Below are 27,087 nucleotides of genomic sequence, written 5' to 3'. Positions count from 1 at the left end.
GCATGTTATTGACCTTTCTTACGTTTGGCCCCAAGTATTCAAATTGTCAGGAGCTGAAATTTATTGATTGGGTTTCTTTGTTCCCTCAAGCAGATGGAGTTGGTCCATTTAAATTCCAGGTGAAGGCTAGCCCCAGGAATTCCCTCTTGTCTGAAGTTTTATTATTAAGCATTATTAACCATTAAGTTTTAAATATAGTGAGCCCACTGTCAAATGTCATCTTGGAGCAATACAACAAGAATGTAGCCATGTAATTCTGTTTCTAAAGGGTTCATTAAATGGTCATGGCAGAAAGGTTTTCAAGTTTGCTAATTTTATTTATATTTGAAGTTAAATTTGTTTTTCTCTATCTTCTCTATGCCATTCATTTGGTATGTTCCCAGGGTCTTGCACCAGCTCTGGTGAGAATTACATCCAAGCCTCTTCCACTCTTAGATGGTCTGGGGTGATGAATTTTTCTCTCTCTTTTCCACAACAACATGCTGAGGTTGTAAAATCAAGAGCATGGGCAATCAAACCTGTAATCATTATTCCATGAGGGCTTTACTAGATTTTATTCAGTGCAATTTAAAATTCATCACAATTGATTAAAATAAAAGTTGAACTAAATAGGACATTCAATGCAAGTTTCAGATGAATAGTTTAAATTCAAAAATTTTGTAAAGAGACCTGCTGAATATTATTTTCCTGATTCTCTTTCTTTGTTTCTTGTTGCATATGAAAGACATAGGGTGAAATTATCCCAGATTTGCACTAAGTGCGGTAGCGAACGGGAAAAAGTACTTTTTACCTGCCAGTCACGATGGCGGCTTTTTGCGCCATATCGTCCCATTCTGGCCTCATTAATTATGCAGCCACAGGAAACACGCCGTCTCGCTGGCGGGTGGCCTCCGATTTACCCACCATGCCATTACCTCGCTGCTTCCTCATGCAGGGCGCCATATTTAAACTGTAACTACGTGCACACTTCTCAGTGCTTGCGGCCCAAGTGAAGACATGGCCCCAAAAGCCAAAAGTCAAAAAGCTCCCCGATTCAGTGATACATATCTGGGACACTTTCTGGACACCATGAAGACCCGCCGCGATGTCCTCTACCCCCGCTCTGGCTGCAGGAGGCCCATCAGTCTCACCACTCCAGCTTGGGAGGCAATGGCAGAGGTGGTCCAGTGCCAAGGCAAGAGGTCGGCCATTCAGTGCAGAAAACAGATGAATGATCTCATCCGTGCCACCAGGGTAAGGCAACTATCTCATCACTCTAAACTCACACACTCACAAGGCCATCGCACGTTCACTGGCATCTCACTCACTGCCAGCTCAAGGGACATCACCTCACACTGTCTCTCACACAAATCCTCACATCATCATCTGGCTTCATCTCCTCTGGAGACTGCCTCCTAAGCGCTCACCACCTTGAGGCTACTTACGCGGATCGACATGTGCCCCCACACACACCCTGGGATACTCCGCTTCCCCAGTACAGCCCTTGCCCTGCAGCCTCTTCCCTTGCCTGAGGCCACTCCTACCCCTTCCCCAAGCAAGCCCTAGCCCTACAGTTGTTGAAAAGCCACCCCGCCTTACAGCTGATCTGGTAGGTAGAGACCTGCCTGTAAGCCCCCTTAAAAGTGATGTGGCGCTGCCTGTGAAACCTGGTGGTAATGGCCGCGAGTGCTGTCCGAAGCAAGATAGGCAGACAAACCTCGAAGCCTCGAGCAAAGGGCAGCTCGCCAGGTGTACGTCATTTATGTGTAGTTGTGAAACACGTCAGTGTGGTGCCGGATGATCCAACACGGGGGGATGATTCTGGTGAGCAGGGCTTATAATGCTATGCGGATGTATTAAAATTAAGTTCCCGACGTCCGGCAGTGGGAAAGGCAGCCCGCCATTGATGGGCGGAGCAACGATTGCAAACTGGTTTCACGTGAAATCAATTTTTGGGCTTCCTGGCATGTTGTCTGCTCATGCCTGCCATGATGCCTGATGCCAACAGGCACGGAAAATTCCATGCATAGGCTCACAAACTGTTCCAGAAATGAGCACACTCCTTTCCTTTCCTATTAATATTCAGGTTAAATGCCCAAAGTTACACAGTTTAATAGTGATTTTGTTTGTGCTGCATGTTGTAACATAATAGTTTCAAAACATAAGCATAGAAACATAGAAAATAGGAGCAGGAGTAGGCCATTCGGCCCTTGGAGCCTGCTCCGCCATTCATTATGATCTTGGCTGATCATCCAACTCAATAGCCTGCTCCCGCTTTCTCCCCATATCCTTTGATCCCTTTCGCCCCAAGAGCTATATCTAACTCCTTCTTGAAAGCATACAATGTTTGGCCTCAACTACTTTCTGTGGTAGCGAATTCCACAGGCTCACCACTCTCTGGGTGAAGAAATTTCTCCTCATCTCAGTCCTAAGTGGTCTACCCCGTGTCCTCAGGCTGTGACCCCTGGTTCTGGACTCCCCCACTATTGGGAACATCCTTCCTGCATCTACCCTTTCTAGTCCTGTTAGAACTTTATAGGTTTCTACAAGATCCCACCTCATTCTTCTGAACTCCAGCGAATATAATCCTAACCGACTCAATCTCTCCTCATATGTCAGTCTCGCCATCCCAGGAATCAGTCTGGTAAACCTTTGCTGCATTCCCTCTATAGCAAGAACATCCTTCCTCAGATAAGGAGACCAAAACTGCACACAATATTCCAGGTGTGGTATCACCCAGGCCCTGTATAATTGCAGCACGACATCCCTGCTCCTGTACTCGAATCCTCTCGCTATGAAGGCCAACATACCATTTGCCTTCTTTACCGCCTGCTGCACCTGCATGTTTACCTTCAGCGACTGGTATACAAGGACACCCAGGTCTCATTGCACATTCCCCTTTCTCAATTTATAGCCATTCAGATAATAATCTGCCTTCCTGTTTTAGCTACCAAAGTGGATAACCTCACATTTATTCACATTATACTGCATCTGCCATGCATTTGCCCACTCACTCAGCTTGTCCAAATCACACTGAAGCATCTCTGCATCCTCCTCACAGCTCACCCTCCCACCCAGTTTTGTGTCATCTGCAAATTTGGAGATATTACATTTAGTTTCCTCATCTAAATCATTCATATATATTGTGAATAGCTGGGATCCCAGCACCGATCCCTGCAGTATCCCACTAGTCACTGCCTGCTATTCGGAAAAAGACCCATTTATTCCTACACTTTGTTTCCTGTCTGCCAACCAGTTTTTTATCCATCTCAATACACTACCCCCAATCCCATGCGCTTTAATTTTACACGCCAGTCTCTTATGTGGGCCTTTGTCGGAAGCCTTCTGAAAGTCAGAATAAACTACATCCACTGGCTCCCCCTCATCAACTCTACTAGTTACATCCTCAAAAAATTCCAGTAGATTTGTCAACCACGATTTCCCTTTTGTAAATCCATGCTGACTCTGTCCAATTCTGCCACTGTTTTCCAAGTGCTCAGCTATTAAATCTTTTATAATGGGCTGTAGAATTTTCCCCACAACCGACGTCAGGCTGACTGGTCTATAATTCACTGTTTTCTCTCTACCTCCCTTTTTGAATAGAGGGGACACATTAGCTACCCTCCAATCTGTAGGAACTGTTCCAGAGTCTATAGAATCTCGGAAAATGACCACCAATGCATCCACTATTTCTGGGGCCACTTCCTTAAGTACTCTGGGATGTAGATTATCAGGCCCTGGGGATTTATTGGCCTTCAATCCATCAATTTCCTCAACACCATTTCCCTACTAATACTGATTTCTTTCAGTTCCTCTCTCACACTAAACCCTGTGTTCCCCAACATTTCTGGTATGTTATTTGTGTCCTCCTTTGTGAAGACAGAACCAAAATATGTATTTAGTTGGTCAATCATTTCTTTGTTCCCCATTATAAATTCCCCTGTTTCTGACTGTAAGGGACCTACATTTGTCTTCACCAATCTTTTTCTCTTCACATACCTATAGAAACTTTTACAGTCAGTTTTTATGTTCCCTGCAAGCTTACTCTCATACTCTATTTTCCCCTTCTTAATCAATCCTTTGGTCCTCCTTTGCTGAATACTAAACTGCTCCCAATCCTCAGGTCTGTTGTTTTTTCTGGTCAATTTGTATGCTTCTTCCTTGGATCTAATACTATCCCTAATTTCCCTTGTAAGCCATGGTTTGGCCACCTTTCCTGTTTTACTTTTGTGCCAGACAGGAGTAAACAATTGTCGCAATTCACCCATGCGCTCTTTGAATGTTTGCCATTGCCTATCATCCCTTTAAGTAACGTTTCCCAATCCATCATAGCCAACCCACGCCTCATACCATCGTAGTTTCCTTTATTAAGATCCAGGACCCTAGTCCCAGAATCAACTATGTCACTCTCCAAAACAAAAACAAAAATATCTGGAAAAACTCAGCAGGTCTGGCAGCATCTGCGGAGAGGAACACAGTTAACGTTTCGAGTCCGAATGACCCTTCAACAAAACTAAGTAAAAATAGAAGAGAGGTGAAATATAAGCTGGTTTAAGGGGTTGGGGTGGTGGGGGGGCGGTGGGGGGTGTGATAGGTAGAGCTGGATAAAGGGTCAGTGATAGGTGGAGATAACCAAAAGATGTCACAGACAAAGAGGTGTTGAGGGTAGTGATATTATCTAAGGAATGTGCTAATTAAGGGTAGAAAGCAGGACAAGCAAGGTACAGATAACCCTGGGGGGGTGGGGTGGGGTGAAGGAATCAAAAAAGGCTAAAAGGTAGAGATAAAACAATGGAAATAGGTGGGAAAAGAAAAATCTATATAAATTATTGGAAAAAAAAGGGGGGGATCGGAAAGGGGGTGGGGATGGAGGAGAGAGATCATGATCTAAAATTGTTGAACTCAATATTCAGACCGGAAGGCTGTAAAGTGCCTAGTTGGAAGATGAGGTGCTGTTCCTCCAGTTTGCGTTGAGCTTCACTGGAACAATGCAGCAGGCCAAGGACGGACATGTGGGCATGAGAGCAGGGTGGAGTGTTGAAATGGCAAGCGACAGGGAGGTCTGGGTAATGCTTGTGGACAGACCGAAGGTGTTCCGCAAAGCGGTCACCCAGTCTGCGTTTGGTCTCTCCAATGTAGAGGAAACTGCATTGGGAGCAACGAATGCAGTAGACTAAATTGAGGGAAGTGCAAGTGAAAGGCTGCTTCACTTGAAAGGAGTGTTTGGGTCCTTGGACGATGAGGAGAGGGGAAGTAAAGGGGCAGGTGTTGCACCTTCTGCGGTTGCATGGGAAGGTGCCGTGGGAGGGGGTTGAGGTGTAGGGGGTGATGGAGGAGTGGACCAGGGTGTCCCGGAGGGAACGATCCCTGCGGAATACCGCCGGGGGTGGGGGGTGAAGGTAAGATGTGTTTGTTGGTGGCATCATGCTGGAGTTGGCGGAAATGGCGGAGGATGATCCTTTCAATGCGGAGGCTGGTGGGGTGATTAGTGAGGACAAGGGGGACCCTATCTCATGTTTCTGGGAGGAGAGGAAGGTGTGAGGGCGGATGCGCGGGAGATGGGCCGGACACGGTTGAGGGCCCTGTCAACTACCGTGGGTGGAAAACCTCGGTTCAGGAAGAAGGAAGACATGTCAGAGGAACTGTTTTTGAAAGTGGCATCATCAGAACAGATGCGACGGAGGCGAAGGAACTGAGAGAATGGGATGGAGTCTTTACAGGAAGCCGGGTATGAGGAGCTGTAGTCGAGGTAGCTGTGGGAATCGGTAGGCTTGTAATGGATATTGGTGGACAGTCTATCATCAGAAATTGAGACAGAGAGGTCAAGGAAGGGAAGGGAAGTGTCAGAGATGGACCATGTGAAAATGATGGAGGGGTGGAAATTGGAAGCAAAATTAATACATTTTTCCAGGTCCAGACGAAAGCATGAAGCAGCACCAAAGCAATCATCGATGTACTAGAGAAAGAGTTATGGGAGAGGTGTCACTCTCCATCTTGATGAAGAATTCTATCATATTATGATTGCTCAATCCCAAGGGGCCTCGCATAACTAGATTGCCAATTATTCCTTTCTCATCACACAATACCCAGTCTAGGATGGCTTGTTCTCTAGTTGGTTCCTCAACATATTGGTCCAGAAAAACACCCCGTATACACTCCAGGAATTCCTTCTCAATGGTATTGTTACTAATTTGATTTGCCCAATCTGTTTGCAGATTAAAGTCACCCACAATTACAGATTATGTGCAGTGACATGAAATTGATGCCACAACTGAACACTGAAGTTGTTAGCTTTAAAATGTTTATTAGAAAATCTCAATAAAATATATTTCAGGTCCTTAATATCAAAGATAAACTCTCGTAATTAAAAGAACACTTCTAAGCAGGTGCTATATGAAGATATCATTGCCATGAAAGGAATAAAATCAATTTAAATCACTACTGCATGCAACAGGAGGCCACCATTCACTGCATTACTAGCGCGGGTTGCACATGGAACCAAGTTTACCCACTTAAATTACATAAGATCACAATCCAGTGTCTCTTGTAAGTGGCTTTCAGTTTAGTATCTTGTGTTCTTTTCTCTACTTTCGGACAGTACTTTTGGGCAACTATATTAAACTCAGATTACCACTAAGCAATTAAATCTGAACTGATCTACTTTATTTAGAAAAAATATGCTGGGAGGATACTATTATAATTCAAGTTAACTTGTTAAGTGATAATCCTGCAGTCAGGTATTTATCTATTGGATATCTCCAGATTTCAAAATAACTTAGGGTTAAGTATTATTTAAAGTATCAGTAAGATCTTGGAATGCAACAGTTTACCAAACAGAAGAAACCTTAATTAATACAATATGCTAACCTGCTCCCCATCATAAATCCATTCTAATATAAGAGCATCAGAGAGAATCAAATCAAAATAAAGTCTTCAGGTTTCCTCTGTTCAATGACTATGCACAATATATGTTATTAAAATCTCAGTCTGCCCATGTCTCATCCAGGGAGAATATCCAATATAAACACTGTATGATTCTCGAAAATAATTATGCAAGAGTGTTAAATATGTATTCATCTACATTATTTGCTGCTTTCTACTGGAGATAATCCACCTTTTGTCACCAGCACAGGAACAACTGTAAATCTAATGAATGGAAAATAGTGGGCTGGAAATGCACAGTTTTGTGATTTGTAATCCTATTGGTGTGGCCAGTGTGTGGATAAATATTGAGAAGAGGCTAGAAACCAATTATTATTGATGAAAGGGCTTATGGGGATGAAAGAATAATAATTAAAAAGCTAAAGGAGAATATGAGGAAATAAGAGGTCAAGAGTAGGATATGAAAACCTAAGAGGAATTCTGAAGAAAAAGTTCAAAAAATATCAAAAGGAACAGTATGTCACATGTTAATCAGTAGAAAGAAAATTGCTACCTGATGTGGAATCCCTGAGAGGAGGGCATTGTCTCTGTATAAATGATTATCAAAAACAGTGGTCATTTAATAATCCTATTCACATCAGCCTTTAACAAAGGGAAGCATATCAAAGCGCAAATAGTTGTAAATAGGCAGGATATAATTGTGATTACGGAGACATGGTTGCAGGCTGACCAAGGCTGGGAACTGAAAATCCAAGGGTATTCGATATTTAGGACAGACAGGCAAAAGTGAAAAGAAGGAGGCTTGGCATTGTTAGTTAAGGATGAAATCAGTGCGATATTGAGAGAGGATATTGGCTCAGAAAATCTAGATGTAGAATCAGTCTGGGTGGAACTAAGAAGCAACAAGGTGTGGAAAACATTATGGGAGTTGTCTATAGGTCTCCAAACAATAGTGATAGGGTAGGGGATGACATTAAACAGGAAATTAGAGATGCATGTTACAAGGGTCCTACAGTAATCATTGGTGACTTTAATCTACATATAGACAGGGCAAACCAAATTAGCAATAATACTGTGGCGGATGAATTCCTGGATTGCGTACAAGATGGTTTTTTAGACCAGTATGTTGAGGAACTGACTAGGGAACAGGCTATCCTAGATTTGGTATTGTGCAATGAGAAGGGGTTAATTAATAATCTTGTTGTGCAGTGTCCTTTAGGGAACAGTGACCATAACATGATAGAATTCTTCATTAGGACGGAAAGTGAAATAGTCTGATCTGAAACTAGGGTCCCAAATCTTAACAAAGGAAACTACAAAGGTGTGAGGCATGAGTTGGCTAACATAGATTGGGGAACTTCATTAAAAGGCATGATGGTGGATAGGCAATGGTTAATATTTAAGGAACGAATGTATGCGTTGCAACAGTTCTACATTACTTTCTGGTGGAAAAAAAGCAGGAAAAGTGGCCTAACCATGGCTAACAAAATAAATTAAGGCTAGTATTAGATCCAAAGAGGAGTCATATAAAGTTGCTAGAAAAAGTAGCAAGTCTGAGAATTGGGGGCAGTTTAGAATTCAGCAAAGGAGGACCAAAAGATTGATTAAGAGAGGAAAAATAGAGTATGAGAGTAAACTTGCAAGGAACAAAAAAGTGGACTGTAAAAGCTTTTATAAGTATGTAAAAAGAGAAAGATTAGTGAAGACAAATATAAGTCCCTTACAGTCCGAAACAGGATAATATATAATAGAGATGAAGGAAATATCAGAGCAATTAAACAACTACTTTAGCTCTGTCTTCATGAAGGAAGAGACAAATAACTTCCCAGAAATACTAGGGAACCAAGGGTCTAGTGAGAAGAAGGAATTGAAGGAAATTAGTATTACTAAACCTATAGTGCTGGAGAAATTAATGGGACTGAAAGTTGATAAATCCCCAGGGCCCGATAATCTACATCCCAAGGTGCTAAAGAAGGTGGCCATGGAAATAGTGGATGCGTTGGTTGCAATCTTCCAAAATTCTGTTGATTCTGGAACAGTCCTGGCAGATTGGAGGGTGGCAAATGTAACCCCACTATTTAAAAAAGGAAGGAGGGAGAAAACAGCGAATTACAGATCGGTTAGCCTAACATCAGTAATAGAGAAAATGCGAGAGTCTATTATGAAGAATGTGACAACAGGACACTTAGAAAATATCAACGAGGTTGGGCAAAGTCAACATGGATTTATGAAAGGGAAATCATGTTGACAAACCTACTGGAGGTTTTGAGAACATAACTAGCAGAATAGATAAGGGAGAACCAGTGGATTGGGTGTATTTGGATTTTCAGAAAGCTTTTGATAAAGCTCTACATAAGAGGTTAGTGTGTAAAATTAAAGCACATGGGATTGGGGGTAATATGTTGGCATGGATTGAGAATTGGCTGGCAGACAGGAAACAGAGAGTGGGAGGCAGTGACTAGTGGGGTACTGCAGGGATCAGTGCATGGACCCCAGCTATTTACAATATATAGCAATGATTTGGATGCGGGAACCAAATGTAATATTTCCCAGTTTGCTGACAAAACAAAACTTGGTGGGAATGTGAGCGATGAGGATGGTGTTAAGAGGCTTCAAGGTGATTTAGACAGGTTGAGTGAATGGGCAAATACATGACAGATGCAGTATAACATAGATAAATGTGAAGTTATCCACTTTGGTAGGAAAAACAGAATGGCAGAATCTTATTTAAATGGTGATAGATTAGGAAATGTTGATGAACGAAGGGACCTGGGTGTCCTTGCATACCAATCACTGAAAGCAAGCATGCAGTTGCAGCAAGCAGTTAAGAAGGCAAATGGTATGTTGGCCTTCATTGCAAGAGGACTTGAGTACAGGAGCAAGGATGTCATACAGCAGCTGTACAGGGCCTTGGTGAGACCACACCTGCAGCACTGTGTGCAGGTTTGGTCTCCTTACCTAAGAAAGGATATACTTGCCATAGAGGGAGTGCAGCAAAAGTTCACCATACTGATTCCTGGGATGGCAGGATTGTCGTGTGAGGAGAGATTTGGCTGACTAGGCCTGCATTCACTGGATTTAAAAGAATGAGTGGAGATTTCATTGAAACATATAAAATCCTGATGGGGGTGGACAGACTGGATGCAGGAATGATATTTCCTCTGGCTGGGGGGTGGGGGGTGTCTAGAACAAGGGGTCACAATCTCAGGATATGGGGTAGACCATTTAGGACTGAGATGAGGAGAAACCTCTTCATTCAGAGAGTGGTGAACCTATGGAATTCTCTACCACAGAAGGCTGTGGTGGCGAAGTCACTGAATATATTTAAGAAGGAAATAGATTTCTGGACCCTAAAGGCGTCAAGGAGTATAGGGAGACCACAGGAGTAAAGCATTGAGATAGAGGAGCAGCCATGACCATATTGAATGGTGAAGCAGGCTTGAAGGGCTGAATGACCTACTCCTGCTCCTATTTTCTATGTTTCCATGAGGTGAATCCTGAAGCGGTTGAGAGTGAGATTAGTGATATTATATAATGCATAAAAGGAATAAGAAGAATTGGTTAAGCTAAGGGGAGACAAAGCACTAGGGCTTGACATAATACATTTTAGGATTCTACTGGAGTTGAGGGAGGAAATTTTCAGTGGCCCTAGAAATTTAATTTCAAATATTATTTAAAAGTATAATTGTATATAGTATCAAATGAAATCCGAATTGGATTAACTATTTTTTTTCTACAAATGTAATGGACATTAAATTGTAAAGGACTAGAAGAATAAATGGTTTCTACTGAAATGCATCAAATTTTGGTTCACTAGATTCTGAATGAATCTGCTCCTACAATCTGGCATAAGAAACCTTCACAAAATGTTGAGAGCTGTGGAACTGCATTAATTGTACGAAACAGCATTCTTTTGGACAAAACATGATTTGATGAATATGATTAAAGAATAAAACTGATAAAGGAGCCACGCTTGTCAAAGGTACTTTTAAAAAGGTGTGTTTGAATGACAAACCAGATGAAAAAGAAGCCTTTAAAATCTTAATTCCAAGAAAAATTACAGAAATGGGTGAGTTCTCTTGTGCGTGGTCCTTGCCACACAAAAACAAATGTATTCATATCAGCATAAAGCATTAAACTGTTGCATGTGTGTGTGTGTGTGACACATGCGTGCTTTTTTGCCTTTTTATCACTTCCTTCTCATTTCGCCAGCCATCTCATATTTGAATTCAGCAGTAATTAAGTTGCACTGTGACGATTCAGTTATCTTGTTCCATGAATTCTTGCTGAGTGATGGTGGGGGCTGCGGGATACGGGGTTCACTGTTAAACTGATGTGTAAGTTCAAGAGTTTTATCAGGAATGCTTTGGAGATGTACTATGAATGTTGGAGAAAATATCCTCATTAGAACCTTGTAACACTAGTTAATTGTGTACCTTTGGCATTTGTGTTTCAATACCATGCATTTTTCATCTGTGGTTTCAAGTATATTACATGCCCAATCTTGGGAAGTGTTATTGAAAATGGTATATTCCTGAAGGAGATGTTTATATATTTACCTATTTAAGAGACCACTACAAACAATGTTATAGCAAAGGTATTGGGAGGATAGTGGGAGTGACAGGGTAGATAGACTGTTTCCAGTGGCTGAAAGGTCTAGAACAAGGGGCCATAGATGTAAGATTAGACATAAGGGATTCAGAACAAAAAGCAGGAGAAACCTTTTTGCGCAAAGGATTAAGAACGTGCTACTGGAATTGGTGATTGGATCAGAGACAATGTCAACTTTTAAGATTAGGTTAGATAGTTGATTGAAGTAAAGGGGAAATATAATGCAATATGAGAATAGAGCAGCCACCTGGGATTAGGACTATCACTCATGTGAAGGTTCAACACCGACAAAGAACAGTTAGATCAAATGGTGTGTGCCTGTATCATAATTCAATGTAATACCGTATCCAAGAAAATATTAGCAAAGTATTCCTCTTTAAAATGACTTTTAACATAGTGCCTTTTTGAATGGCCAAAGAATAATTAAACACTGTTTGTGTATTCTACAAAATGTGTGCTAGCTCAGTCATCACATCTAGTTTAAACTTTTTTTTTACAGCCACAGAAGAATTTGCAACTTGGTGACTAACATAGTGATACGTGCAGATGAGTCATAATAGGCAGCTGTTTCACTTACTGATATAGACAGCAATGTCTTTCAGCTTGTAACTCTCCTTTAATGGTAAAATAGTCCTAATGAGAAGGGTGGCTGGTGATTGGCCTGTCCTGAGCTAAAGTGCAGCCCACTCAAATGCAGCTTCCTACGTGGCTAAAGCCATCACTTATTTCCTGTCGTTGGCTTGCTTCTTTGTCAAGCTGCAGCCAGTGAGAGGCTGGTTTATGTTCCTGCCCTAAGTGTGTAATCCGTGGGAGTCAGACTGCCAAACGCCTACTGCTTGCCACTGCGTCACTGAATCATGCTTAACAATATTTCATGCGAGGTGACTGAATTGTACCAACAAAATGTTAAAATAAAAGTACTTTAATGTTATGCACAGTAGGAAGTCTTTATATGGTGTCTAAATTTAACTGAATTTTTTAGCTGAAGAAAATTAGGCCTTTAAAATGTGGCATTCAAAGCCACCTACATTACTTTTTTTGAAAAATACAGCAGATGTGCTAAAGTCAGAGGGCGAAATACTACGTGTAAATAGCTGATACTCATCCTTCTGCCATACTTTGTGGATTATTTATGCTTGAAATTTCTCACTTCTGTCTGGCAAGGTACAGCTGTGTGCTCTTTCTATTGGTTTGAGAACTACGCCAACAACTGGACAACTAATGGTGTATAAACTTATTTTCTTTAAAAGGGGAGGGATAGGTATTCTTTTGGAATGGGAAATCATTTGATTTTTGAAAGGTTGCATGTTATTTGAATCCCATGCAAAGCAACATGAATTTGACTGTTGTGCAGTTTGTGCTGTGTTTATAGTTTCAAATTTGTAACAATTTTACAGGAGTAATGATGCTTCAAGTTCTCCCTGATGGGTCAACAAGTTTAGTCTGTAATAAATGATCTACAGAGACCTAAGTCCAATCAGAGACCTCTACTGAGGTGGAGGTAGGAATGTTAGAATTGACTTCTGTGCTCGGGATTAAGGAGAGAAAAGTTGTCCCGAGTTCCTGCTTCTGACCAAGATCGGGGCGAGGGCACGTAGTTGTGTGATTGTGTGCGTGTGCTTATTGGATGTCTGGTGAGGACAGGATCAGGCTTGGCTCTGATGTCCCTGTGATAAAATAGCCAGCCTCAACTTACATTTCAGACCCAGACAATAATGGCCATAAGAGCAAAGGCCACCTAATATACACAAAACTCTGGTCTTGCAAGAATCAGCGCTTCAAGAGGAAAGATGAGAAAATTGATGAGAAAAAGATACATGTTAATATTGTGTGCACTAATTGATTTGTGTGATGTCTCTGTGTTCCAGCAGTACCTCTGGGCTAAAATAATTGTTTAGTCCACAGGTTGGTAATCCTTGGCTGAGTAAATGTTGATTTAAAAAAAGACAAACAGCTTTACATTTTTGTAATCTAGAACTTAATAAGGTGACGTCAGAAACCTATTTGAAGAATTGTTCTTCTAGAACTTTCCTCAACATGGGTTGATATTTGGCAAACTTGGATATATTTGCTGACCATTTACATGTTGCATATGACAGAATTGTAACTGGGTACCAAAATCAGCTAAGCTAATAAACACGGCAATTGTCAATTATTACACAATTGTGCACTTATTTATTCCAATTGTCCTGTATCATCCTTCATCCCATTTTGAATAAATACATTTTCTGATGAAATGCAAATTTTATGTGACTTATAGTTAAGTAATCTTTCAATAGTGATGCAATTTTAATTTTACTATTTTGTGCATGTCATTACAGAAATCCTGAGCCAGTGCTTCCCAAACTTTTTCCTGATGTGACCCCATTTTAATGCCTCAAACTTTGTGTGACCCCAGAGTGAAAATATGGAGGGTCCGAGAGCAGTTGAGCGGGGAAGTGGGGTGGGAGAGTCATCGGCTTCAGATGTTGAGCGGGGGGAGGTTTATGACAAGATGGTTATGGATGAAGAAGGCCATTATTTCCTTAGTACCTCTTTCATCCTGAATGACTCCAAATTGCCCACATTTCAGCGTCGAATTGTTTCTTAATCATTCCAGGGTTTTTGCCTCCACTACTTCATCTGAAGCCCTTCACATGTTGATCATTCCTTTTCTGAAAAAAATCCTGATATCACTCTTAAATTTACCTTTTGTTAGTTTGAACCTTGGCCCCTCGATAGTGATGGCTCTCTTATTTAATAACTTTATGCTCAATCATTCTAAAACTATCAAATTCCAAAATGACATTTCAGAGGAGGTTCTTTGGACAGAAGAAAAAAGCCCCAAGACTTTAAGGTAACGCACTTTTCTGCGTTCATTTGTGCACTGAATTAAATGGAGATGGTAGTATGGAAAATGCAAAATTAGAACATAAGGCTATAAGCTTTAAAATCAAAACATTATTATAACAACAAACACCTACCTGTTGATAGGCTTTTTGCAGTAGCAAGTGGCCTCAGAAAGCAGTGCATTAGGCCACATCCACCATTAGAAAAAAAAACAAGGATTTAACGGGCCTCGTAACTGTTGGCATTCAGTCCAAGCTCCCTGGCAGCCGTTGCTGCCTTGCAGCTTGTGACCCCAAAATCTCATCTCGTGACCCCACTGGGAGTTGCAACCCAAAGTTTGGGAAGCCGTACCCTAAGCATTGCCACACTAACATGGTCTAGTCAGTTTATTATGTAAAGGTGAAATAATGGGTGATGTAGGAAAATATTTGCAGATTTAACATTATTCAGTGTAAGTAATTCACCTAATATGGTATTACACATGTGGAGCTAAGACCAAGGGCTGACTTTTATGCTGCCCCCCAACATGTGTAAAATTCAGCCCTTAGTCCCCGGTTTCAGCATAAAAGTTGGGGCAAGTCCACCTCCGCTTGGCTGGCTTGCCCCGCAATCATTTAATGGCTGTCGGGCCATTATTGGCTTAAGGCAAGTCATCTTCCTGCATCGGCAGGGAAGACCAGCCTCGGAGAGCTGTCGAACAATCAAATGGCAGGCAGCTCTCTTGTCCCAGCATCGCCACTTGGAATGGAACAGTGGCCACAGCTGGGATTGAAGGGTGTGCCAGAAAGGAATATGCAGCAATGGAGCTGGGCTTAAAGGTAAGTCCGAGGCCTTGCTGGAACCAGGCTGGCAGGTCCCAGTGAGGTGGGTGTGGGGCTAGGATTGTCAGAGCGGGGAGGGAGGGGAAACCTGGGGTGGGGTAAGAATTATTTTGGGGCTGGGTGGTTTCACCTTATGGACTGGATTCTTGGCGCCGCCTTCCAATTAATGATCACTTAGGTGCCTCAATTGGCCCACGTCAACTGGGTAACTGATGCCTCTCCCATCACTGGTAAAATTGCAGTGGGGACTAGTAGGCGGCAGGTATGGAGCCACTGCCATGGCACCCAATTTTATGGAACCTCCCCACTACCCACCCCATCCCGACCTGCCATGTTCTTCCCAGACCTCTGTAAAATTCTATCCTAGTGTCATCTTCAGGTAAAGTGGGCGAGAAAGTTTGGAATAATTGGTCCAACTCACATTGCAGTAATCCTTACCTCATTTTAATATTTACAATGAAATTTGTTACTTTCCGAAACATTCCATCTTTATTTTTATAGAATTGTTTTATATCTTATATTTTTTATAGTTAAACAGTAAAACTTGCAGCAATCGGGGAAGCAGAGAAGTAGAATTCATTGGAGTCTAAAATACATTGTGAAATACAGACTGAGGACATGGGGCATGCAAAACGCAAGCATTACTATGTCACCACTGCTGCAAGAGTGTAATTACAGATGGCAAGTTTACATGGGCAGTTTCCGTTATAAATGAAAATAGCTGGTGCAAAGGTGTGACAAAAATATGACAGAATGAAGTAAGGTCCTCATGAAAAATGCCATATAAATGCAAGCTTGTTACTTTCTTTATTCCAGGTTGCCATGGATGGAACGTGACATAGAAGTTTTGGATGAATTGTATAATGAAATATCACTATCAACTTTGTTATTTTAATTTATAGAATTGAAACCCCTTAAACTGCTGAAATGATCAAGAATTTACACATTTATTCTATGCTAATTATTTTTCACAAGATCTATTTTGAAGAGCATTGGTAGTGTTCTGATGTTGTGCCTGAGACTGATAATTGCGCTAAGGGTTCCGCTTAGGTAAACAGGCTCCAACTGTAACTCTCTGCACAGAGCTCCCTCCTAGGTTGCCCAGGCCATCTAAAAGACTCCCTTCTCCATTTCTGACTATTTTTAACATTGGGTTTGACCTAGCAATGTAGTTATGCTCCATCCAATGTCATACTCGATGTAAGAAAGTACTCCTTCTAGGAGGTCTTCTGCTTCTCTCCTTTGTCTGGTTGGACCAGAGTTGTACTGCAACTTCAGCATTGCTGTAACATGGAAACCTATTCGCCATAATGTTTAGGTTTTATTATTTACTTCTTGTGAAAGGGAAATTGTGCTTGACTAATTTATTAGAGTTCTTTGAGGAAGTAACAAGTATTGCAAATATCTAGTCCATGGTTCATGTATTTTAGTACATAATTTCTACTTTTAGGAATTAAAGTTTAACTGTTGAAAATGGGATAAATGCAATTAAAGCAAACTTGGAGTTAACCCTTAAAAGTTTGGGGCCATATTGACTTAAGAGGTTAACAACTAGAAAGGTAAGATCATAAAACAGCAGGTGGACCTACTTAGCTGGACAACTGGAGACTGATGTCTGCAATCCTTGCATTAATGGTATTCCAGAAAGATGTTTTTGTTTTGGGAGTTTGAGTTAAATTGGTTTAAAAACATTCAGTGAACCCTGAAATATTATAAAACCCATTCACTTTGTCAGATCAAAAAAAATGTAAATGAGGGTTAATTAACTTAAAGGTTGATTTGAGGATAGCCCAGAGCAATGTATGTCGCCATGGAGATGTGTGTATCTTAGGAATACTGTCTGGTTTCAATTTCTCTGGGTGTTTGTTGGGAGAGGTTTTTTGTTGCAGTTTGGACCTCATGTAGCTTGCAGCCTACTGAAAGAAGTTATCCAAAATAAATAAAAGCAAAATACTGCGGATGCTGGAAACCTGAAACAAAAACAGAAAATGCTGGGGGTGATGGAAGAGTGGACCAGGATGTTCCGAAGGGAACAGTCCCTACGGAATGCCGACGGTGTGGGGGGTAAAGGGAAGATGTGTTTGGTGGTAGCATCATGCTGGACTTGGTGGAAATGGTGGAGGATGATCCTCTGAATGCGGAGGCTGGTGGGATGAGAAGTCAGGACAAGGGGGACCCTATCATGGTTCTGGGTTGGAGAGGAAAGTGTGAGGGCAGAGGCGAGGGAGATGAGTTGGACACGGTTGAGTGCCCTGTCAACCACAGTGGGAAACCTATGTTAAGGAAGAAGGAAGACATGGCAGAAGCACCATTTTGGAAAGTGGCATCATCGGAACAGATGCGACGGAGGTGAAGGAACTGAGAGAATGGGATGGAGTCCTTACGGTAAGCGGGGTGTGAGGAGCTGTAGTCAAGGTAGCTGTGGGAGTTGGTGGGCTTGTAATGATTATTGGTAGACAGTCTATCACCATAAATTGAGTCAGAGAGGTCAAGGAATGGAAGAGAAGTGTCGGAGATGGACCACGTGAAAGTGATGGAGGGGTGGAAATTGGAAGCAAAATTGATAAACTTTTCCAGGTCCAGATGAGAGCATGAAGCAGCAGCGAAACAGTCATCGATGTACCGAGAAAAGAATTGTGGGAGGAGGCCTGAGTAGGACTGGAACAAGGAATGTCCCACATACCCCATAAAGAGACAGGCATAACTGGGGCCCATGCGGGTACCCGTAGCCACACCTTTTATTTGGAGGAAGTGAGACAAGTTTAAGGAGAAATTGTTCACTGAGATAGCAAGTTCAGCCAGACGAAGGAGAGTGGTGGTGGATGGGGATTGTTTGGGTCTCTGTTCAAGGAAGATGTGGAAAGCCCTCAGATCATCCTGGTGGGGGATGGAGGGATTGGATGTCCATGGTGAAGAGGAGGCAGTTAGGGCCAGGGAACTGGAAATTGTTGATATGATGTAGGGCATGAGAGGAATCGTGGATGTAGGTGGGAAGAGACTGGACAAGGGGAGAGAGAATGGGGTCAAGATAGGAAGAAGTGAGTTCCATGGGACAGGAACAGGCTGACACGATCAGTCTACTGGGACAATCCTGTTGTGGATTTTGGGGAGGAGGTAGAAGCAGGCCATCTGGGGTTGGGAGACTTTGAGTTTGGAAGCTGTGGAGGAAAGATCTCCGGAGGAGATGAGGTCAGTGACAGTCCTGGAAACAATGGTTTGATGTTCGGTGGTGGGGTCATGGTCCAGGGGGAGGTGGGAGGAAGTGTCTGAGAGTTGGTGCTCAGCCTCTGCAAGGTAGAGGTTAGTATGCAAGACAACAACAGCACTACTCTTGTCGGCAGGTTTGATAACAAAGTCAGGGTTGGACCTGAGAGAACGGAGTGTGGCAAGTTCAGAAGGAGACAGGTTAAAATGGGTGAGAGGAGCAAAGAAATTGAGACAGCCAATGTCACGCCGACAGTTCTCAGTGAAAAGATCAAGAGCAGCTAAGAGGCCAGAGGGAGGGGTCCAGGTAGAGAGAGAATATTGGAGGCGGGAGAAAGGATCCATTGAACAGGGGGAGGACTCCTGCCCAAAGAAGTGAGCACAGAGACAAAGGCGGCGGAAGAAGAGTTCAGCATCGTGCTGAGCCCGGAATTCATTGAGTTGAGGGCCTAAGAGTATGAATCTGAATCCTTTGCTGAGCACTGAACATTCAGCATCAGAAAGGGGAAGGTCAGAGGGTATGGTGAATACATGGCAAGGGCTGGGATTAGAAGACGGGATAGGGCCAGAGGGACAGGACGGGGTGGAGGATTCTGGATGGGCGTTGGACAATGAGTTGTTGGAGCTTGCATCCCTTAGCACCTGAAAGGAAGAGACAAAGTTTCTTGTTAAGGCGTCAGATGAGACGAAGAATAAAATGTAACTGGGGACAAGGACATCTTTGAGATAGGGTGAGTCAGTGCTGCTGGAGGGAGAGGTCAAGTGTGTTCATATGGTGGCGCATGGCACTGAGTGTGGATCTCTGGATGCGGCGAGAACAGTAGTCCGAGGAATGTTGCATGTCCCAGAGATATCTGTAATCCTGGGTGGGTTCGAACCATGAGGGATGGAACTTCAGTTGGAATCCATGTGGGATAAGTCAGACGGAGACAGTCACTGAGGAAGGAAGTATGGCTGTGAAAGCAAGTTTTGGTAAACACCTTGTTAAACACCAGGAGGGAAATGGAAAGCAATAAAGGCGAACAGGGCAAAAGAGACAAATGGAAATCCTGTCAGAGAGAAGAGCAGTACTTCTTCAAGGTAGGCATTCCTGGAAGAGAAGTGGCAGTGAATTAAACACTAAGATAAAAGCAAAATAATGCGGATGCTGGAAATATGAAACAAAAACAGAAAATGATGGAAAAACTCAGCAGGCCTAACAGCATCTGTGGAGAGAGCGACAGATTTAATGTTTCAAGTCTATATGACTTCTTCAGAGCTAAAGAGAAGTAAAAATGTGGTGAAATTTATACTGTTTAAGGGGGGTGGTGGAGGAGGTGAAGCTGGATAGAAAGCCAACGATAGGTAGAGGCAAAGGAGAGATGGACAACGATGTCATGAACAAAAGGACAAAGGGGTGTTAATGGTAGTAGTGGTACTGGCTATGGGAGATGCTGATGGTGGCATTCAGGATGGAGAGCAGAATGTGATACTAGCAGGACAAGGGTAAGCACTCTGGAAAGAACAACATGAACAAGTGATAGATGGCTCGAGTGGGGGTAGGGTGGGGAGAGCATGTGCGCGAAAGAGCGTACTGGTCCCTGAGGCAAAGTCCTGTCTCAGGGAGTTTAGTGAAAGGTAAATAAAGTCAAAAAATAGAGACATTTTAAAATTATTAACATGTCCCCCTCATGTGACAATGTCACACGAGATGAGACATGTTGATAACAAACTCATAGAATTTATTAAATTTTTACAAAACGGTAATGAAACTTCATTCTGCCAGTGGATGAAGTTTCATTAATAATCTACAGCCTGCTGGGGCTCCTGGCCTGCCTGCCAGCCTTAAGGTTGGCCGGGCAGGGTATTTAACTATCTTAATGAGCCTGTCAGTGGCCATAATTGGCCATTGACAGGTCAGCCGGTGGACAGCTCATTTTGCTGTCCGCCCGCCTTCCTTAAGATTTAAATGACCCGGGATGATGTCGGGGATTCCTCCCGTGTCATTTTCCCCTCGGCGAGCGGGCCCCACCCCCAAATCGCCGAGGGGAAAATCCTGGCCATAGTTATAAATTACAGTATTAAATTACTTGCATTTGCTTTGTTTAATTTATTCTATATCCAATAAAGTTTGTGTTTTGTTAAAAAATGTGAAATCTTGTGGCATAGTTCTATTGGTTAAAACAAGGCATTTGGGTTTCTATTTAAAGTTAACAGTCCCTAACCAGATCATAACACTAGCAAGGTGGATAAAAGGGAACCTGTGGATGTGGTGTACTTGGATTTCCAAAGGGCACTTCATAAGGTGCCACTTCAAAGATTACTACATAAAGTAACAGCTCCTGATGTAGGGGGTAACATATTAGCATGAATAGAGGATTAATTAGCTAACAGGAAACAGAGTAGGGATAAACGAGTCGTTTTCAGATTAGCAAGCTATAACCAGTGAAGTGCCACATGGATCAGTGCTGGGGCTTCAGCTATTTACAATCTATATCAATGACATGGATTAAGGGACTGATTGTATAGCAGCTACATTTGCTGATGGCGCAAGATAGGTTGGAAAATAAGTTGTGAAGAGGACCTAAAGAGTCCACAAAGGGATTTAGATCGGTTAAGTGGGTGGGCAAAAACTTGGCAGCTTGAGTGGAAGGCGGGCAAATGTGAACATGTCCACTCAGGAAGGAATAATAAAAGAGCAGTATATTATTTAAATAGGGAGAGTCTGTAGAACTCTACGGTACAGAGGGATCTGGGTGTCCTGGTACATAAACTGCGAAACATTAATATGCAGGTTCAGCAAATGATTAGGTAGGCACATGGAATGTTGGCATTGTTACAGCCAAGGGTGGGAGTGAACTAAAACCCTTGTACCCTTTCACATACTGTCATAATCAGCGTGGTTTTTGGAGAGGAAGATTTGTATGTTTCTAAGCCCAATGTGTGGTCAATTTAATTAACAGCAGCAAGTTTTGTGGGTTTAAATAAAGAGGGTTGTTTATTCACGCATTCACCCCGAAAGCCTAAACACTACGTCAATCACTTAGCACTCTCTCACACACACATAGACACACACACACACACATACACCCATGCTTGATAAAAAATACAGTTAGAGAGAATCGTGTACTTTTACATGTTGTAAATAAAATAATAGTTCAGAATTTATTTGTTTGGCTCGTTGTAGGAGAACAGTTGTTGTGGGCCTGGTAAAGAAAGGAGTCTTCTCCACCTATGAATCTAGTTTAGATGAGTTCAAATGGCTGAAGCCAGATATTAGGATTATTGCAGCATTCCCTCGAGGACATGAATGTTCAGCAGGTCATGAAGCTAGGCATATGTGCTTTTTGTATTAGGAAGTCCAATTTCTTTACAGGTGTACTTGGATTTAGGAATTAGGCTGGGAGGCTTTTAAAAATTTTACAGTCTCCAGATTCTTAAAGGCAAAGATGAGGAGGCAGGTACATCTGCAGGCCACTTAGGGCCTGGACCCCTGGAAATTCCTACCTTCTGGCAGTCCCAAGATGGTGATAGGAACAGGGCACAGGATTAGTCCCATCTCACAATTCCTGCTCCTGACATGAAAATCCGGCCCAGATAACATTCTAGTAAATCTACACTGTGCTCCCCCCAAGGCCAATATATCCTTCCTAAGGTGTGGTACCCAGAACTGCTCACAATACTCCAGGGGCAGAATTTTACGAGTCGGCAAGCGGGGGCAGGGCCCCGCCCCCTGCTCGCCGACAGCAAAATTCAGCCCATAGTTTGGGACTGGAGTCACACATAGGTTAGATTGAGCAGGTTTTCAGTTCCTGAAGGGTATTAGTGGATGAGGTGGGCTTTCACAACTCTTACTGGAAGCTATATCACATAAGCCTCAGTGAGTTGTTTGTTCATTGAGATTGGGCATGTAAATGTGGCATAATCCTTGCATCAGATGTAATTTCACAATAGGCAGTTTCATGTTTCATGATCAGACTTGGACTTCTTGGTTATGTCCTGGACCCTTCTCTGGTCTAGCAATCAATCACACTGTGCCTCACATTGTTACTGTTGAAATGCCTTAGGTTGCTGGTCCTATTCTGTACAGCAATGCAGGACTCTCAAGACTGCACAATGGGTTTCATCCATTTGCCATGCTCAGACTCCCAACTAGAATGTATGAAGATGCTCATGCCTCCGCCAGATCTATCATAAAGCAGAGGATAGGTTTAATTAGACAGCATTTCTAATACCTCAACAATTCTGGATGTACCCTTTATATCAGTCAGAACCATTGTCATACACAAGCTGGCCACTGACCGAGCCATGAATCTTGGGGAAATGAAGGGCGAGTGGTGGAGGATAACGTGGCTTCACTAGTAGGCCCCTGTGAGTTGCTAGACCTATTTACCAAACATTAATTAAATTGCCTACTGAAATATCATAGCATATTACCATATTCCTCACACCATCTTCTCTTGATGTATGAATGTCTGCAGCAGTGACTATAGCCATTGAACAAGGACCCTCTGGCCAGCTCTCTAACCATAGCAGAGTTTCAAGTTACTGAAGAAGGGAAAGGGACTCCTTGACCACAAGAACACAAGAATTGGAGCATGAGCAGGCCATTCTGCCCTTCAAGCCTGCTCTGCCATTCAATAAGATCATAGCTAATCAGATTGTGGCCTCACCTCCACTTTTCTGCCTACCTCCCCATAACCCTTGATTCCTTTGTCGATCAAAAATCTGTCTAACTCAGCCTTGAATAAATTCAATGACCCAGCCTCCATTGTTCTCTGGTGAAGAGAATAAATTTCTCCTCATGTCAGTCTTAAATGGGAGACCCCTAATTTTTAAACCGTGTCCACTTGTTCTAGACTCCCTCACAAGGAGAAACATCCTCTCAGCATCCATGCTGTTAACTCCTCTCAGGATCTTATATGTTTCAATAAGCTCATCTCTCATTCTTCTAAATTCCAATAGGTGAAGCCCCAACCTGCTCAACCTTTCCTCATAAGATGACCCCTACATCCCAGGAATCAGTCAAGTGAACTTTCTCTGAACTGTTGCCAATGCAACTATATCCTATCTTAAGTAGGGTGACCAAAACTGTACACAGTATTCCAGATGTGGTCTCAGTAAGGCCCTGTACAACTGTAGCAACACGTCCCTACTTTTGTACTGAATTCCCCTTTCAATAAACACTGTTATGTCCAGTGAAGGCTTGTCTTAGTCATCACTTTAAACATGGACTGTGCTTGTATGGAAGCTTCTGGAACTGTCTTTTTATATTTTTTTAAATGGACACTAACCAGGCTAAGATGACTGCCAAGGGTCAGGTGACTTTTGCAAATTCAACCTAGACTATATTAAGTTTCTGGAAAGTTCCTGATTGAATCATCCTGGATGGTGGTATTTTCCTTCAATGGGCATAGACAGCACCCTTCTGTGTGGAATTCACAATTGCCATTGTTCATAGTTTACTCAAAACTCAGAATCAATGGACTTCTAGACTCCATGGCCTGAATTTTTCCCATGTCAGGCAGGGAGCTCTGTACTGCCATTTCACACAGTGGGCCAGTTAAGGCCCGCCCAGTGTAATACACGAGTGGGGGAGGAGGGAGAGTTGGGTCCAGCGCTCTTTCGCGCATGCACGCGAGAAAATAAAAGCAATAAAAATTTAATGAAACACGTCCCCTCATGTGACTGTGTCACATGAGATGGGACATGTTTTTATTTTTCAGAAAAAGTTTTTACATTATCAATATTAGCTTTAGGAAACCTCATCCTGCTTATGGATGAGGTTTCCTAAAAAATGTAAAAGCCACTTGGCCTTTTCGCCTGCCCGCCATTCATGTTAATTACCTGTTTAATAGCCATAAGAGGCCTATCAATTATCGGCGGGCACGCAGCTGACTCTGGCACGCGCTGGCCGGAGGAAACATCATGAGATTGCGCGATGACGTGGGGATGCACGCCGACGTTATCACGTGTCATTTTACATTCCAGTGTGTCGGGCCCACCCCCACACGCAGAATGTAAAATCCTGGCCCATGTCTCCAAGTTTGCAATACAACTAAAGGAGAACTGCAGAAAACTTGTTATCCATAGTGGGTGTGAAAAGCCATCATATGTCTTCATTGTCTAGCAATGGTTTTCAGCATTAAGCCTTTCTAGGAGGGAAAAAGCATTTAATTATGTGACTGAAACTGGTTTCTGACACCAAAATCCTTTATTATCCTAAGACCCAAAGGACCTGGGCAGTCTGCAAGAACACCGCAAGAAACAGCAGATGCAGGAAAAGGCTGTGTCATAGATCATAGAATCATAGAGGCACAGAAGGAGGCCATTCAGCCCATCAAGTCCGTGCCAGCTCTCTGTAGAGCAATCCAGGCAGTCCGATTCCCTCGCTCTAAACCTGTAACCCTGTGTCTATTTTGCTCAAATGCCCACCTAATTTCCTTTTAAAATCACTCAATGTCTCCGCTTCTTCTATCTTCTACCCTCAGAGGCAGCAAGATGCAGGTCATTATCACTCACTGTGTAAATAAGTTCTAACTTAGAGCTCCCCTGCAGCTCTTGCTTTAAAACCTTAAGTTTTGTACCATTAGCTAATGGATATAGCTTTTCTTTGTCTACCTTATCTGAGTCTGTCATAATCTTGTACACCTTTATCAAATCTCCCCTCAATCTTCTTTGCTCCAAGGAGAACAACCAGAGCTCTTACAACCTAACCTTGCAGCTAAAATCCTACATCTCTGGAACCATTCTGGTAATCTCTGCACCCTCTCAAGGACTTTCATTTCCTCCCTAAAGTTTCTGACCAGAGCTGGCTGCAATAGTCTAGCTGTGCACTAACAAGAGCTTTACAAATGTTCAACATAACTTCCCTGCTTTTGTACTCAATATTTCTATTCATGAAGCTCAAGATTCCAAATGCTTTGCTGTTACAGGCCCAATTTACTCAGTCCGCCCCATTTAAATCTTCAAGAAGGCGGGCCTGCAGCAAAATCAGCTGTGGGCCCGCCTACCTGTCAATGACCAATTGAGGTCATTGACAGGATCATTAAAAAAATTAAAGGACCTGCCCGTCCAACCTTAAGGTTGGTGGGCAGGCCAGGAGCCCCGGCGGGGAATAGAAAAAACATGAAACCTCATCCACCGGCGGGATGAGGTTTCATGTAGGGTTTAAAAAAGTTTAATAAAGTTTTAATGAAATTTATTAACCTGTCCTATCTCGTGTGACATTGTCACATGAGGGGGACATGTTAAGAGTTTTTTTTTCTATTTTTAATGTTTGTACAACTTTCAGTGATCTCCCTGAGGCAGCACTTAGCCTCAGGGAGATGTGCGCTCTTTCGTGTGCATGCGCGAAAGAGCGCAGTCTTGCATCTGGGGAATCCCTCCCCCCCGCCCGCACAGGAAGCGCATTGCTTCATTGGCCCGCCCACTTAAAATGGTGGCGTGGCCCGCTTCTTCGGTGGGGATCGGCTCCCCGCCCGCCAGAGATTGGGTTGGGCCCGCCCGCCCGGTAGGCAGAAAATTCTGCCCTATATGTTTGACACTTGTGCTTTCTGCAGTGGTATAGCAACTTGCTTGGTTGTTGACAATGTTGGAACCATGGAGAAAGTAAATTAAGCAGGATGACCCCAGGGATGTAGGTTTAAAAGAATTGCAAAAACTAGGCTATATTTAATGGAGTAACAAGAGGTAGAGAGAGAATGTACTAAGAGAGAGGAATTGATAAACTCTTGAAAATTAAGGCATGGGAAGGAACAGGGAATTAAAGTAGATAACTGCCATGTGGACCTAACAAAACCATGCCGGGGAAACTAAGTACCACTTTTGCTGAAATATTTAGGATTTTATACCAGGAAAGCCCACAGTTCAATTCTTGGTCTGTTATGCATTTGCTGATCTCAGTTTAGGTAGCAACACAGGATTGCATTTGGTTTTATTTCTTGTGACTGGAGAGTGAGAGATAGAGAGGAAGAGAGAGAAAGAGAGTGAGAAAGAGGAGTGGGGTATTACGGAATTGGAGAATATCAGGATTCAGCTCCTAATTGTTGTTCAGTGACTTCTTCTGAAATCTGTTTGAACTTTTGGTGAAGAGATTTGAGCCTATGGTTGAATAGCTTGTTGATATGCAATATCTATTCAACGGTGGAGGCTATTGCAGTGGAGTCTGAGTCATACACCCTTGGCATTCATGTACCGGTGCATCCAGTAAGACTGGATAGCAATTAAGGTGAAAAACTCTTCCAAAATCAGGGACACTGAGGCCAACTGTGGCATCTCCGTTGCCGCCCTAGCACAGCTTGTCCAACAGTAGAAAGCTGGAACAAAGCCCTGACGTCTACTAGTTTGTATGATTTCTGTGCTGTCCAACGCGTGGCATTCACTTCCTAAGAGGGTACTGGAAAGTAGCTCTTCATATAAGTGGAACCCTTGTTACTCATACTGTAGCATGCACGTTTTTAATAAACGTATCATACTATTTACATGGTTAAGAACTGACAGCAAAATATATTATCTTTATGTACGGTAGTAATTGTAAACTTACATTTTAATTTTTAAAGATAATTTATTAAAAGAACTATTTAAAATTGAACTTAGTTCCTCAATGTATATCTGACAGGGGGTAATTTCCAACTTTGCCACCAAGGAAGTAAGCTGGAAATAAATGGAAAGTAGGGCAGGTTTTACAATGGCTGGCAATCGACTCGTTAAAGATTCCCTCATTCTAATTGCAATAAAATGTTTTCAGCTGGTTGAATTTAGCCATAATTCCTTTAAAAAT

General features: G+C 42.6%; 1 protein-coding gene and 1 long non-coding RNA gene across 4 annotated transcripts in view; both read left to right on the top strand.

Moving 5' to 3' along the window:
- Window positions 1-27,087, top strand: part of LOC144693111 (SERTA domain-containing protein 2-like) — a 67,197-nt gene that overhangs the window by 27,785 nt on the left and 12,325 nt on the right. The window lies entirely within an intron of this gene.
- On the top strand, window positions 12,238-13,709 carry LOC144693482 (uncharacterized). Its single transcript, XR_013579548.1, has 2 exons — window positions 12,238-12,353; window positions 12,870-13,709. It is a non-coding gene; the product is annotated as an uncharacterized LOC144693482 (long non-coding RNA).

The sequence above is a fragment of the Cetorhinus maximus genome, chromosome 18 (assembly GCF_964194155.1).
Source record: "Cetorhinus maximus chromosome 18, sCetMax3.hap1.1, whole genome shotgun sequence".
NCBI lineage: Eukaryota > Metazoa > Chordata > Chondrichthyes > Lamniformes > Cetorhinidae > Cetorhinus > Cetorhinus maximus.
This window is presented reverse-complemented; position numbering and strand designations above follow the sequence as displayed.